The sequence below is a fragment of the Canis lupus genome, chromosome 1, assembly GCF_011100685.1.
Source record: "Canis lupus familiaris isolate Mischka breed German Shepherd chromosome 1, alternate assembly UU_Cfam_GSD_1.0, whole genome shotgun sequence".
Lineage (NCBI taxonomy): Eukaryota > Metazoa > Chordata > Mammalia > Carnivora > Canidae > Canis > Canis lupus.
In genome coordinates, this window is record NC_049222.1 from 26,180,806 (window position 1) to 26,196,740 (window position 15,935).

The following is a 15,935-nucleotide window of genomic DNA, read 5'->3' on the forward strand; positions in this document are numbered from 1 at the left end:
ATAAATAAAATCTTTAAAGAAAAAACAAAAAAGATGGTTTAGGAAAAATGAGTATCTTAGGAAAATAAAATTGCCAATACTATTATTGAATCAGAAGTGAAAACGTACTCCATTTGTCCTAATAATTTTATTTTGAAAATATGAAGTTGCAAAAATCATTAGACAGTTAAATAAAAATACATGGATAAGATATTTAGAATGTTGAAGTAGATTTATTGCCACATTACTTATTACAGCACAAAACTGGAAACAATATAAATGTCTATCATGAAGCAATTTCTGTTAGACATTATAGTATATGGATACAATGGAATACTATGAACCATTAGAAAGAATGCTGCAAAGCTATATTTATGATCATGGAAATGTGTTCATGACATTTAACTTAAAAAATGCAAGCTACAAACCAGCTGTGAAAAATCGTATGTGAATACTAGTTTGTGTCTAAAGAGAAGACTAATGGCTATTAGTGGTTTTTAAAAAATTCCTTATTGTATTAAATATTTTGTTTGTTTCACAATGTCCTATGTTTACTACCAGGAAAGCAGCAAAAGGAAAGCTATTTTCCTTTTGGGAAACTTTTGGAAGAATATACATGGATTGGAATTGAATGAAGCAGAAATGGAAAGGAGGCAATTCAGAAGACTTTCTCCTCAGGCTTCCTAGGGGCTTTACAGCCTCATTGGAGCATCTATGCTCCTGCTGGGCAACCACTCTGTTCTTCTTTTTTTTAATGCTAACATGTTCAGCTCTGCCATTATTTTGGCTGGTTTTTGGCTTTGGCCAGTCATGACTCTTGCTGTTCTGGTGCCATTTCAGCATTTACATTAACTGGCTATACTGCTCTGTGGGTATTTCTTACTTAAAATCGCAGAGAAAAGGAATTTGATCAAGCTATTTTTTCTTTTCTTCAGTCTAGATAGACCCTGTCGAATTATCATGGCCGGGCCTGTGGCTCGGTTATCCTGGAGTCAGGTGCTCACTTACTATAATTACTGGGGATGATTAGCATATCTCATGATATCCAGGCTGTAAGATCAGACACTCAAATAGCAGTTGGAAACAAGGTCATTTCCTTTACAAGGGCATTTTGGTGGGCAAGCAGGGAGAACCTGCTTGGTAATTAAAACTATCATGTAGGGGTGCCTGGGCGACTCAGTGGTTGAATGTTTGCCTTCTACTCAGGCCATGATCCCTGAGTCCCGAGATTGAGTCCCATATCGGGCTTCCTGCAGGAAGCCTGCTTCTCCCTCTGCCTATGTCTCTGCCTCTCTCTCCGTGTGTCTCTCACGAATAAATAAATAAAATCTTTAAAAAATTTAGACTATTATATAGAGACTATCCAACTTACTTCCTATGACTATTCATTTAACATTTTAGAGCTGGTAGGGAAAAATAAATCAGAATTTCCTCTATATAACTGGGTAAACTTGAAGATCCAGAAAGAAGAGTCAGTAGAACTAGATTTAATAGGGAAAGTTATTTTTGTATTTAAGAAAGTTTTGGTCTTGAAATAATCAAATATCTTTAGCAAATTTGATGGGCAGGTAAAAAAATACCCAAACCTTTGGGTACTCTTGTTGTACATTTTTAAGAACCATTCAGAAATTCTTCACAGTGCAAGGAATATGATACATTTTTGCTTCAAGTAATGTTATATGTAAATCTTTACAAAATTAAAACTCAAAGAAGATAAAAAATAGCATTTAAAATGATGATTTAATAGTTTAGCCTAAATTTCTCTGATAAAAATTTATAATATTAATTTGTCCATGTTGTACAATTTAAAATCTGAATTTCTTTAAAAATATTTGAATTTCATTTAAATTATAAATGGCAATGATCTGCACCGAGCCATTACTATGATTTACTAAGTGTCTCTGAATGTCTTATTACAAGTCACAAATCTTATTGATTCAAAAACTGAGATAAGAAACTTAAGTAATGATTTTGTCCAAATTCATATATTTAATCATTTGCTTGAACAAAGCAAACTCAAAGCTTGAATAATTATCCAGGGGTCTAATTTGCATGACTAATATAAAAAATGCTGTGAAAATTCCCTAAGCAAATAGAGTAAATGTTGATACTACCCTAAGAGACCAGTGTTTCAGCCCAGATCTGAGGATTAGATTCCATGATATTATTCACTTCCAATTATATTCATGAAAGGTTTTAATGCAAGTAAACATAATACTTATATTTTATCATTCCATTATATTAAAACCATGATTAAAATTCCCAATGTATCTTGGGGTATGCTAGCACTAGGGGTTGAGATTGAAAGATACAACCCTCAGTTTGAAGGAATTTAAAGTTCAGTAGAGGAGACAGACAAGTAAATAGCTTAAAGCATCTGCTTTCTTAGAAAAGTGCTAAGGATGTTAAGGGAGACCTGGACATTATTCTTTTTCTCATTCTTGTTGGGAGTCATCCAAATATTAATATTTTCATGAACATTCGAGTATTTCAATATCCTGAGTTTGAGTGTCTTCTCAGTGTAGAGCTACAACACGTTTTTGGAGTTAATAGATAGTCTACACAAGCCTTTAGGCATAATTTCTACTGATATGAAACATGACTTTAAATTCTTGCCAAACAATACTTCTGTAGTGTTTTTTGCTTGATGAGAACTGTTGTATTGAGTTCTGACAGCAATAAAGGTGTTTCATCAATCCATCTCATGAAGTAGTGGTACCCATCTAATGCAACCAACCAAACACTTTATAAAGTTTAACATTCTCATTTCATTTCCAAACACTCACTAAATACAGAGGATTTTTTTTTTTAACACACCTTGTTGATTTTCTATGTAGGGTAAAAAGTATGTGCTTCATTCAAGTAATTGTATTCAATCTCCTACACTCATCTTGCTTAAAATTTCATCTCTTTTGTACTTTATAATATCAACTTACAAGTCATTTTGTAGTGCCCTGGGTCATCTTGTTTTATAGATAAAAATCATTTAATACAAAAAAAGGGGCAAAAAAGAAAAAAGTGAATTGATATAAGACCTAAGCATTTCCTCGATAGGCAATGCAAAAGACCTAAGGAATTTTCTTGATGATCCGTTTCATTTCCTAGTTATACAACTTAGAAAAAGATAACCTTCCAAAAAAATTCCATTGAGAAAGTGCTCTTCTAACATAATTGTGGGATTTCAATTTCAATTAAAATAGGACTTTTCTCCACATAGTCTAAAATTGAGAATGAGACTGGAATCGTCTTTCTTGGCAAGGGCTATAAGCCAGCAAACTCACCATGAAGGATAGAAAAATAGGTAGAATAAAACTCTGAAATCTTCAGAAAATGTGTTACTTCATTTTAAGACAAATCTCATGTAGGAGAAGAAAGAGCTTATGTAGGAGAAGAAAGATATATGTCTTTCAAATATATAAAACACAATTTGTAGCCACTTGCATCAGCCCAGCTAACAGAAATACAGTTAGACTACAGAAGACGAATAGGTGTTTTTCAGAGACAAAATATTCCAAGACATGTGAATTATTAGAAACTTAAAGGCAAAATGGTCATTATTAATATCCATGTTGTGACTTGTGTAGTAGTTAAAATGTTCCTGATTTGAATGCAGTTCTTTTTCTTTCCCTCCCTCCTTCCCTCCTTGCCTGTCTTCCTTCCTTCCTTCCTTCCTTCCTTCCTTCCTTCCTTCCTTCCTTCCTTCCTCCTTCCTTCCTTCCTTCCTTCCTTCCTTCCTTCCTTCCTTCCTTCCTTCCTTCCTTCCTTCCTTCCTTCCTTCCTTCCTTCCTTCTTTCCCTCTCCCCTCCTCCTCCTTCTTTTGGTTTGATAAAACAGTGTGAGGGTGGATGGATGTTTCAGTTGTGCCCCATGTCTGCCCATTTTCTGCCCATATTTATTTTAAAGCCTGGGACATTACCCACCTACCAACTTGCAATTTGGTGTCCAATTAAAATAGTCTCATTGCTGAAGTGTCTTTTTAAAGAGTTAAAGTAATTCCTATCATTTTCAAGTTTAATCAATTCTTAGATATGTTGCCTGGAGACCTATTAAGGTAGAATAAAAATATCTCTGACCCACATGTTCCTCTGAGATTTTTAAAAAAGATTTTATTTATTTATTTGAGAGAGAGAAAAACAAGAGAGAGAGAGAGAGAGAACACAAGCAGAGGGAGAGGGAGAGTCAGACTCCTCTCTGAGCAGGAGCCTGATGTTGGGCTTGATTCCAGGATCCTGGGATCATGACTTTGAGCTGAAGGCAGATGCTTAACTGACTGAGTCACCCAGGTGCTCCCTCTGAAACATTTTTAATCGAATTAAGAGAAAGCTCAATAGTAAACCAAACTAGTAAGGAAGTTTTCTTACAAGGAATGAAAGTCCTTGGGAGGATCCTGGGCTCGTTGTTCATGGATCCATGGCTCACTCTTCCAGTACTCCGCTCTGATCTTGATTCTTGCAGGCTATAGTTCCCAGGTTCTTTTTTTTTTTTTTAAAGAATTTTATTTATTTATTTATGATATTCACACAGAGAGAGAGAGAAAGAGAGAGAGAGAGAGGCAGAGACACAGGCAGAGGGAGAAGCAGACTCCATGCACCGGGAGCCCGACGTGGGACCCGATCCCGAGTCTCCAGGATCGCCTCCTGGGCCAAAGGCAGGCGCTAAACCGCTGCGCCACCCAGGGATCCCAGTTCCCAGGTTCTTATGCTACCTGGCTGCAGACTGGGTTTGATCAATGGGAGGCTCTATAGGGGGCAAGAGGGTGGGAGAAGAGAGAAGTGAAGGTATTTCTTAGCCCACTCTCTGCCTAAGGTGGCATCTTAGCAATGACTCCTCCATAGTGCTGGTTCCCACCATACTTACTTGCTCCAGCTTTTTCCGAACAATATTGGTTTTTACAATAGCATCTTCTCCCTTTGAACATCCAGCCTAGAATAGTGGCAATGATTTCCTTTTTGTTACTAAGCTCCTCACTATCACAAGTGGTTTCTCAGGTTCTCTATCACCTATGTAGCCAATTCCTGGCATTAAAATCACTTGAAGTAATTTCTTTTTCCTGATTAGATCTTTTTAAATTTATCTTTGTAAGTCATTGTTGAATGAATTTTCCAGGAGTTGCATATTTCAGAGGGAAAATAGGCTTGGTTATACCAACAATATTGGCTGTATAAAGCAAAAGTTAGAAAATAAATCAATGCCTTTTTCTTACATGATACCAAATAGCCAGTTTAATAGTATTCTTTTTCTTTCATAATTTAGTAATTTTTTGGATTTGTGTTGGTGTAATTTTATACCATAGTTGCTGTCCCCCCTATGTTACTTAGAGAAAGTCTACTCAAAGTACAGAATTTGGAGTTGAATGCCCATTTGGCTGTTTACAACTTCCTGGGGACATTTTGGCAGCAATCATACCCTTGGACATGTTGCATACACAAATAGACAGTGTTGGCTGTCTGACAATTTTGAAATGGTCCAATTTATTGTGAGCTTAGTTAAGAAAAGGAAGGAGAAAAGAAAAGGAGAGGAGAAGGGAAGAGAAAAAGAAAAAACACCCAGCTGAAACCCTCGGGTATTGTGAAGCCTGGCTGTCACAAACTGCTACTTTGGGCAAATTATTTAACCACTTTGAGCCTCAATTTAACCTAAAGAGATTTGCAGGGGTTCAGAGGCATCCCAGGAATGAAAGAAGAGTAAACTCATCTAGTTTAAACATTAAGGACTATTTGTTATCACAAATGACAAAAGTCCTCAGGTGGCACTGCTTCAGTTGTTCAGGAGCTTCTGGCACCCCAATGGTTTGGGTTCTTTCCATTGTTCTCTCTGCCATCTTGGATGCCCCTGAGTCACCATCACACGGAGTTCAAGGCAGTACCTGCACAAGAGACAATTGAGCAGACGAGGCCTTCTCTTCTTTGAGTCTCTTTTATAGACCCTCCCAGAAGTACCTCAGGTGACTCCCTAAGTTCGAATGAGTCACTCTGAAATTTGGACATATTTTAGAATTAATTTTCATTGCTATATTTGCTTATAAATCTTAGGGAGTGAGAACCATCTAAAGTTTTGGATCAAAATCAGAATTGTTAGAAGGCACACCAAGGATAGATATCTTTCTTATTTTGAAACATACTTTAGGGTTGATATATAGAGAATAGTTTGGAATTCTTCCTCTCTAGGAAATAGTAATAATTACTAAAGTTTACTGAGCATAATATATGCCAGGGGCCAGGGTAAGCACTTTAATCTTACTGTTCTTTACAACCACTCAAGAAGGTAGGGAATAATAATATCCACCCCCCTCACTACATAGATGAGGAATTTGAGGTACAGAGAGGTCTAATGATTTTTACACTGTTCCTTTGCTGGCAAACATGGCAGAAAGCTGGGATTTAAACTCTAAAGTTTTAACAGCAGAATCTCTGACTCCCAAAGCTACAGGAATGGCAACACATGTTTTATCCAGAATTACTTAAACAAAAATCTTGGGGTGTTATGGATTTTGCAGCAATTCTTTGCAGCTGTCTTGAAGCATCTTGATTATTGAAGGTTTTCTTTAAATTTTTTTTTATTCTAGCCCTTAAAAAGTGAATATGTATATATTTGCTAATTTTTAATTATAACAAATTATATATGTGTGTACATATACGTCATTTATTTCCCTAAATTAGCAACCATTCAAGCTGTTAGTTCAGTTCTTCTCAAGCTTTTTTTTTTTTTTTTCTTTTAATATTTGGCTCACTCCCTGAGCCAAAGGCAGACGCTCAACCGCTGAGCCACACAGGTGCTCCAGTTCTTCTCAAACTTTAATGTGCCCCACAACCACTTAGGAATTCTGTTAAATGCAGATTCTGACTCAGGACTGTGAGGTGGGGGCCAACAAGCTCTCAGATGAGGTTGATGTTGCTTGATGGAGGACCAGGGTCTAAATGGAGCAGTAGTAAGTGACCACTACTCAGTGCTCTGGGATGTCATGTTGAGAGCTTGAAATCCATCATGGTGGGCATATTTACACGTTGGAAATTGGAAAATACTGCAATCAGGACTTTTCCCCCAGAGAGACTGTTGTTAAAATGCTGACCAGCATATCACTCTGGTACCTGTGTTGCATTTATTTTATTTTTACTGATAAAAAAAAAATCTGGTTGTCATTCTCTCTCTCTCTCTTTTTTTTTTTTTGGTTGTCATTTCTAAATATTAAACTACTTTACATGGAGCTATCTGCCTAATTTTACAGACTGGGTAAGAGTGTGTGGGAGGATCTTTTAGTTCCAATTAGTGAGTTAGCTGAACTATAGTTCCTGAGTGTGCATGTCTGTATGCTCATTTGGGGTGGGGCAAGCTAAGCACCCACTCTGTCCCGCCCTTTGGACTGGTTGTTCATGAGAGAGGGGAATGCAAGAACCCTGTCATATAGTCTGTGCTGGCACATAACTTGCTACATACATGAAATGCTAACTCACTCTATTGTTTGGTCTTGAGCATCCCCTCATTACAGTCATTTGTTCTGCGTGGTCTGGGCACAGTTTCTTATTTTGCCTTTGGCAGCTGAGAGCTATTATTGGACCCTGCAATATCTGTTTCAGTGACAATGGATCCCTGGTCAGAAAAACTAATTAAAAAAGAAGTTCCAAACAAAATGCCATCACTTGTGTTGTACATATACAGTAAACAGAGTTACCGGCAAAAGAAGGAAAACCCTTTCAGATGGTTGGAGCTGTTTACAAAACTATGACAAGTGATGAAAGACCTGTGCTGGATTTGGAGTTAGGCTGCAGGAGAGGACGTGAATGAGCCAGCTCTCCTGATGTGGGATGCTTTGTGAAGGCCGTGCTAATTGGCAAAATCATTCTCTGGCATGATCCACTGTAGAAATAGCAACATGTAATGGGTCCCCAAACACTCACGCAATCCTGCTGGCTCATTCTTCCATCAAATTTTCACTCATCAAGATATAAGTACAAAGTGCTGGTGGTTTCCTGGAAGGCTAAATAGTTTTTCCTAACCTGGCAGCAACAAGAACAGGGATGTTTACATTGAGCTAATAAATTACAAATAAGAGACAAAACAGAGAGAGCTGTGGAACCTGTAAGGATTCTATCACTTTTCTTTCAGTTAGCTGCCTAAGTTAGAGAGGATGGCAAACAACTCAAAATCTCTCTTTCTCCCTCCTTCCATACAGACAGGAACATGCTTCCTACTCTTATTTTGAATGGAGCCTTGGTGATAATTGAAAAATGCCATGTGTGTCTGCTTTTGAGAAGCACCACTTCTTTTGAAAAGTTAGAGCATTTAGAAGCAAGCCAATGACTAATGCTAAATCTAGACTTCTTAAAGACCAACTGATGCCTATTCCTTCTACGAACTTTTTCTCTCCTGCAGGGGCATGAGGAACGGCTAGGTCATGCTAGCAATTGTGCCTGGTTTTATTTTAAGCCCCTTAACCCCATAGAACAGCTGCAGGAGTGCTGAGACCTCTGGGGAATACAGCCCACCTGGTTCCCTTCTTTTCCTTCCATCCAGAGGAGATTTTTAGTTTTGTAATTGCTAACAAGGCAACCACCCATTTCCATGGTTGACTGCCTCCATCCCAGAGACTTTGGAAGCTGGTTATACCTTAACCTAGTGGTTGCTTCTTACACCCATTTTGTGTTTAATGGTGTGAATCAGCATGGTTCTAAAGCAGTGGTGCACGCAGGTGAAGGGTGTAGACACAGCTTAAACCGTATGGGTTGGAATCCTGGCTCTGCCATTTACTGGCTGTGTAATTTGGATAAAATGTGAATATTTTTTGTTGTTTTGAACGATGACTCGTATGGAACTCGCTACACATCAGGCACTGTTGAAGCATTGCATAAATACTAAGTCATTAATTTTCACAACCCAAGGACAGTGCATTCATTATTCTCCATCTTTCAGAAGGAGGAACTGAGGTACAAGAAGCTAGTGGGGCATCCTGGGTAGGAGCATGGGCTCCAGAGTGGCATTGGCTGGGCATGGATTCCAGATTTGTCACTTTCTGGCTGTATGTGACCTCAGGCAGCAAAACAGTAACATGTCTTACCCACCCTATTACCGCCATTCTATTCCTAGAGAGATTTTCCCTTAATACCCAGAGAATGAAAATGGCATAATATTAGAATAATTGGCAAACTCATAAATAGAATGGATTCTGTGTTTTAAACGACTGCATTCTTATTTTGTAATATATTGATAAAAACTTTGGCACGTACTGGTAAAAATGTTTACACCAGTCCAGACTGGCATTTGAGAACCACTACTTCACTAACGTATCTCTGGAGCATCATTGTTATTGTAATGAATACTACATAGTATGCAGTTAGGTAATTATTGCATTTTTAAATCATTATTGGCCCAGTCTGCTCAAAAAAAAAAAAAAAAAGACAAAAGGAAAGGAGTATCATTCAAACAAAGAAACACAAACCCACTTCCTCTTATTTGGGGAGCAGTAGTACATATTGTGTAACTTTGGTAATAGTTATGGAAAATTCTAAACTTAGTCATTTCAGAAGGCACATATTCCCACCATAAATTTTATCTCCCTTGATTTCTGGATAGCACAGAGCACGTCTTTGAGCAAGCACAGCTACCTGGGACTCCCAGTAGTTCTGCTCTGTAGGTGTGTGCCTGCCCAGTGATCCGTGGCTAGCCCATTGCACGGTGCGATACCCCCACCGCTAGCCAGCCAGCCAGAAAGCCTCGGGATTTCTCTGGACATCTGAAAACACTGCCATGAGAGGAGCCTTTGCCTGGATATTTTCCTCTCTCCCTGGGAAATATGACCAGTTGATTGTGGTCCTATCCTGAGGCAGCAGAAATGTGGCAATCTATTCTTTTTTCTACCGAATTTTCCATAACGTTTTCCGCCAGGAATTACTAGCTACTCTCAACCTTCACGAACTAATGGGAAGGCTGCTCTCTTTGCCCCATGTCATCTTTCACAATCTGAAAACATGTCAAGACTTGACAAGATGGTGGCACTTTGGTTTTTCTTTTAAGAATTGACTGGGATGCAAGACTTACCTCCTTGGGCAACATTCTCAGCATTGGAACTGATTTGGTAGACGTTGCTGTTAATTAAATGGCATTTTTCTTGTCTCATTTAGAAATTGTGAGAGACCAGATTTTTTTGTTTTGTTTTTATTCTTTCATTTTTTTAATTCACTCTTTTTGAATTTTTTAGATTATGTATTTATTCATAGAGTCCTTCTAACATATACATATAACATTTCACAGAGTGAAAGGAAGTGTGTGGGTTGCTCTTGAGTTCTCACTGTGGACATTCGGCTGACATTAAAAAAATTCCATTCGTGCCTTAAGATTAATAGAAAAATCAGTGCTTTTAAAAATGGTTTTATTTCAGCAGTTTGCCTGCCAAATATATAAATACGATTTAGTGTAGATAACTCAGAGTTATGCATAGAAGGAGTTCCAGTGAAGGCTTTCTTGGACTCACATTTTTTGTAGGTTAAAACCTTTGGTTTTGTATGTCATTGAAATGGGTTGGCAAACAGCATGGTCAGTAACCATCCCGTGCTCCCCCAGTGGTATGGTACAGGCCACAATTCACATTTTTAGTTTCCATGTTGAGGCTACACAGTTCAGAGCCTAAGAACAGAAGCATTCTTTTAAGATAAGTTTTTTTTTTTTTTTTTAGCTTTGCCCATTTTTCAGTAGCATTTTTGTTTCATGTCTTTATGGTAACTCAGTGGAGTCTATTCATACAGAAGGAAGAAAAGGACAAATTCTTTTCTTCTACCAACATTTTTCAGTTGGTAACTTTACTGAGATAGGATTCTCTAGCATCTTCCTTAATCGTTGCTCAAAACCCGACTCAAAGTTTGAGAATATTTGACACCGAACCAGGGTTTTGTTCAGCTGCCTGCTCTGAGACAGAAGGAGGCAATATAATTCTGTTCCTTGGAGAACTTGCTTATATGGAACCAAAATTTATATTCTTGAGGTTTTGATCTTTGGGTCCCCTAGAGCAAAAATCCCTTTTCTGTGTGACAAACCTATATAAAGGAAGTGATCACATCCTACCGAAGTCCACTCTTGAGGTTAAAAATTCTCCAATTGTTTAAAATTTCCCCAGAAACATAATTTTGAGGACTGTTTCTATTCCTAATTTGAGTTGTCTGTCTTTTGACTTTAGCCTTTTGCAGTATAGCATTGCTCCCAGAAATGAGCACCACTCCCAGGAATGTCTGGTTAGAGTAGCACTGTGAGAGATTCGGTCTCCCTCATTCAGGAACGCTACATCTGTGCAGGAGGCATGAGCTCGTGGGGAGTGCCTAGTCACTTAAGCCAATTAAGCCATTAGGCATTTTTTGTTCTGCTGCAGGCCACATTTCTCTGTCGCCAAGAATATTTTATTCTCTACCACTTTGACTGACTTGGTGAGTGTCAAGACTGACTCTTCACTTGCAAGTGAAAATTTGCTGCCTTCATCCTCCAATAAAAATGTAGAAACTGACAGAAGTGAGAATGGAACCCTGTGAGGTAACCCTGGGCCTCCCTCTGCGGTGATTGGTTAGCACTGAGCTTCCACCTAACAATCCAGTTCGCTGTAAAGCAGTCAAGCCAATCCAACCATCTTGTTTATGAAATCACTTCCCTCGTTCGTGAATTATCTCCCTAAGAGAAAAGTGAACTTCGTAAGTGTGATTTGGTTCCTTGTAAATACCTTGTGTTTTGTGGTCATTACTTCTGCATAAAACTCAAGTGTTCATCCTTTCTTAGCTATTTTCACTGGCTGGGCAGCAAAATTTCTTACTTGCCCTATTATCATGTCTCAGTGGGGGCTTGGGTTCATTTACAGACACCAGATGGTGTTTCTGTTATGTCAGACTTCAGTTCTTTTTTGGCTTTTTCTATTCTCTTTCTTTTAGTTCCAAGATCACTCTTGTTTTCAGAAAGTGGAAGAGTTCTCACCTTTCAGCCTTTTGCCCACATTCACCATTACCTCAAGCAAATGCATGGATCTCTGATATATATATATATTAGTTATTAAATATATATTTAATTATATAGATCATAAATATATAATAATTTTATATATTTATTTAATATATTTATAATATATAATAATATATTTATATATATTCATGATCTATATTATTAAAAATATATATTTAATAACTAAAATCCCTTCCTAAATATAGTGACTTTTAGTACTCTTCTTCCCATGTTTTCAAAACAGAGCTTTGCAAACTTATTTTCTGTCCCTGCTAAGAGTCTTTCTTCCATCTTTCATGTTTTCATTGTTAACGCTGACCGTATTGGGAGCTCCCTGGACAGGACTTTTCTTAGCTACATGTTTCTTTTTGTCCTAATTTTAGTTTCTGGAGGCTCAGGCTGGGATAATGACTGTTATCTCTGAAATGCTTGAAGTCTTTCTTCCTAACTTCCTTCTAGGCCCACCCACTCTGTGCTTTCCCATGGTTTGGGATCACATCTGTAACCCCTTTCTCTCAGGTTCCTGTCATTGTCATCTTGCTCACCAATCTCTTGGTCCATAGTTGGTCCAAGGAGTGATGCTCTTGATTGTTTCCTAACATTTGAGGTCTGAGGGAGGGGTCAGGCTTAGGGTACAGAAGTATGCTTCTGTGAAAACACAAGGAATGAAGCTATCGTAACATTTCCTTTGCTTTTCAGGTCATTGAGGTTCTATTTTTTATATTTCCACCTTGTTTTTTGAATGGTATCATTTGATAGAGACCAGAGAACACTAAACAAGGAGAGCCAAATGACTATTTTCTAGATATAGAACAGCCATACACCTGCTATGTGACCCAGGACAAAAGCTTGGCCCCAAGGGGCCTCTTCCCCCTCACCCTCTCTCATAGAATAAAGGAGTTTGGCAAGATTACTTCACCTCATTAATCCTATAAACTTTAAAAATGAAGCCTGAAGAAGAGCTCTTGGTTCTGGACCTTTGTTTAGGATCCAGGACCATATCAGTTCCAGTGACAGTTGGAACCATATCAGTTCCTTGTTGAACTGCCTTATTACTGGAACTTCAGGTTTTTAAAATTCCATACATCTTACTTCTATTATTCTCAGTAGGGAAAAATTTTAATCAAGGAGAGCATTGGAAAAAGATACCATTGATAGAATAATTTGCACAAAATATAAAATGATACATTAATGCATGTTCATATTTCCTTCTCAGAAATTTTTGACACCAGACATATTTCAAATTTAGAAATATATGATCATTGGAGAGCTTCAAAATCAAACATTTCTGAAGTAGAACAAACATTCAGACAAAGTGAGATAAAGACTAATAACATTGATATTTCCGAGGCAAAATATCAATGTGCATATAAGGTGAGATAAAGACTATTACATTGTTAGTTAAGATCAGGGTGTTTCCACACTTATGGAAAAACTATCTTTTCAGATATTTTTTTTTTTTTAGTTTCAGAATTGTAGATAAGGGGTTATGTGTGGCCCTAGATTAGGAAAAAAAAAAATAGGGCATGGTTAGTAGAGATCAAAACTGGTCTTATTTACTGGTTTTTGTTTTTATCAGAACAGAGGGTGGGAAATTGGGTATGATAGATATCCACTTGACTTTATGAGATTCATCCAGAGCTTTCAAATGAAGGCCACATGGATGACACTTGTGCTTCTATTATATGCTGAACAAATTCTTTAATTTAATAGGTATTTATTGAATTTATACTGGGTGCCTATTCCTGAATTAGGTAAATGGGGATATAAGAGTGAATATGTTAGGGGCGCCTGGGTGGCCCAGTCAGTTAAGTGTTTGACTCTTGATTTCAACTCAGATCATGATCTCAGGGTTGTGAGATCAAGCCCTGCATTAGGATTCATGATGAGCGTGGAGCCTGCTTAAAGATTCTCTTTCTCCTTCTCCCTTTGCCCCTCTGCATGCATGTTCTTTGTCTCTTTCAAAAAAGAGAAAAGAATGAATATGTTTATTTACAACTCTCCTTATTAAACCCACCAGTCAAGAAAGGAAGAGAAGTGTTATGCAAATATTTGCAAATTAACAGGAGAACTTAATCTTGTCTTATGGTTCAAGAAAGAATTCCCTTAGAAGAGGCATTCAGACAAAAACTTGGAGGATGACATGGCACCAGCCAAATGAGAAGTACAGGGGAGAAGTAATGTTTCAGGAAGTGGGCATATGTGATGGCACAGGTGAGAGAAATCCATCCAATGAGGCTGAAGAATCTCGAAAGTTTGGAGCAAAGAGGAAGACGAAGCATAATGAGAGAGGTGAGTTAGGGGTCAGACTGTAGAGGACCATGTAAGCCATAGTAAAGAGTTGAGAACCATTGGTTACTATGTCAATTTTCTCCACAAATGAGCTGTTCTTTGAGTCAGAGACCATATTTTATTCTGTATTCCAGAGCTCATCACAATGACTGGCATGTGGTCATATATATTTATGAAAGGAAGAAACAAAAAGAAGGAGGAGCAGGAATGAATTTAAGAATGAATGACTAAGGGCAGCCCGGGTGGCTCAGCAATTTAGAGCAGCCTTCAGCCCAGGGCCTGATCCTGGAGTCCCGGGATCGAGTCCCACGTCCGGCTCCCTGCATGGAGCCTGCTTCTCCCTCTGCCTGTGTCTCTGCCTCTCTCTCTCTCTGTTTCTCATGAACAAATAAAAAAAAAAAAAAAAAAAATGAATGACTAAGGGGATCCCTGGGTGGCTAGTGGTTTAGTGCCTGCCTTCGGCCCAGGGCATGATCCTGGAGTCCCGGGATCGAGTCCCACATCAGGCTCCCTGCATGGAGCCTGCTTCTCTGCCTGTCTCTGCATCTCTCTCTCTGTGTGTCTCTCATGAATAAATAAATAAAATCTTAAAAAAAAATGAATGAATTCAAATGCATTAATTTGAATGAATGACTAAATACAAGTGGGATGGGGGGACTTGAGTATAAGATACCGTGTTCACCATTTTTAGGAGTGGGGAGGTGGTTTCTCAGCTCAGGATTGAGAATCTGGGTTTTTAAATAAAGCTGCAATGTATTCTATAACTGCAGCCAAATAGCTTTGCCCTCAAAACCCTGCAAAATAAGATAGTTCATCTGTTATCTCTTGGTCTGAAATTCAATAATCTATAAACAGAATTTCCAAATAGTGTGGGGCAGATTTCTATCATTTAGAACACAACTGGTTGCAAATTGCAGTGTGATTCTTGTGGATACCACATCACGAAGAAAGAATCCTGGGAAGAGTCTGTTTTGGGACGGTATATGCCCACATACGTCATCTAAACTTTTGGACTCATCTTTGATTGAATATTCATCCTACAATATAGTTGGAAGGGCTGTTTGTCCTCAAATTTATAACGCCCTCGACATTTTTCAAATTACTGGTGTGAGTTAAGACAGGAACAAAACAAGAATGTTAAAAATACATTGTATTTCTATGCCATGGCCGCAAAAACTGAACAGCCAACTTGCCAGGGAAGGCTTTCTTTTCAGGGAACATAATTTGCATGTGGGGCTTCATTTAAATAACTTTGAAAATGTGTCCAAGGAAATATAGCAATTGAAATGATTATCAAAAGCTGGTTGTGTTTCATTCTAAATCACACTCATTTCCAAGACACTTTTGGTCAAGCTAGAGGAGGATCAAGAGAGGGTATTTGGAGCCCACTCTTGGTCCTCAAACATACAGGAAATTTTTTCTTATTGTCTGAGTTTGGTCTATGGCAACTTGACCTATTTTCCTATTTTCTCCAACGAGAAAGTACAGGTAAGATTTATATTATTTGGGCTTAGAACTTTGAAGAACTTTTGTGGCTGTATGTCCTTAAGACATTTTAGCATTTAGTAGACATCGTAGCTATTCAGAAAACAAGTTTGGGAGCTTATGGGACCAGTGGGCTTGATCATAATTTTTTGAACTGGGTTTTCTATGTGAGACATGCAAGATAGAGGCAAGATAGAGATAGGTATCATACA

General features: G+C 38.1%; 1 long non-coding RNA gene across 4 annotated transcripts; it reads left to right on the plus strand.

Moving 5' to 3' along the window:
- Positions 1-11,369: 11,369 nt before the first annotated feature.
- LOC111095273 lies at positions 11,370-14,512 on the plus strand. 4 transcript variants are annotated; one of them, XR_005353508.1, is made up of 4 exons: positions 11,370-11,645; positions 13,163-13,320; positions 14,046-14,238; positions 14,373-14,512. It is a non-coding gene; the product is annotated as an uncharacterized LOC111095273 (long non-coding RNA). The 4 variants fall into 4 exon arrangements; XR_005353506.1 differs by having other exon boundaries at positions 11,382-11,645; positions 14,042-14,238; XR_005353505.1 differs by lacking the exon at positions 13,163-13,320 and having other exon boundaries at positions 11,389-11,645.
- The last annotated feature ends 1,423 nt before the right edge of the window (positions 14,513-15,935 follow it).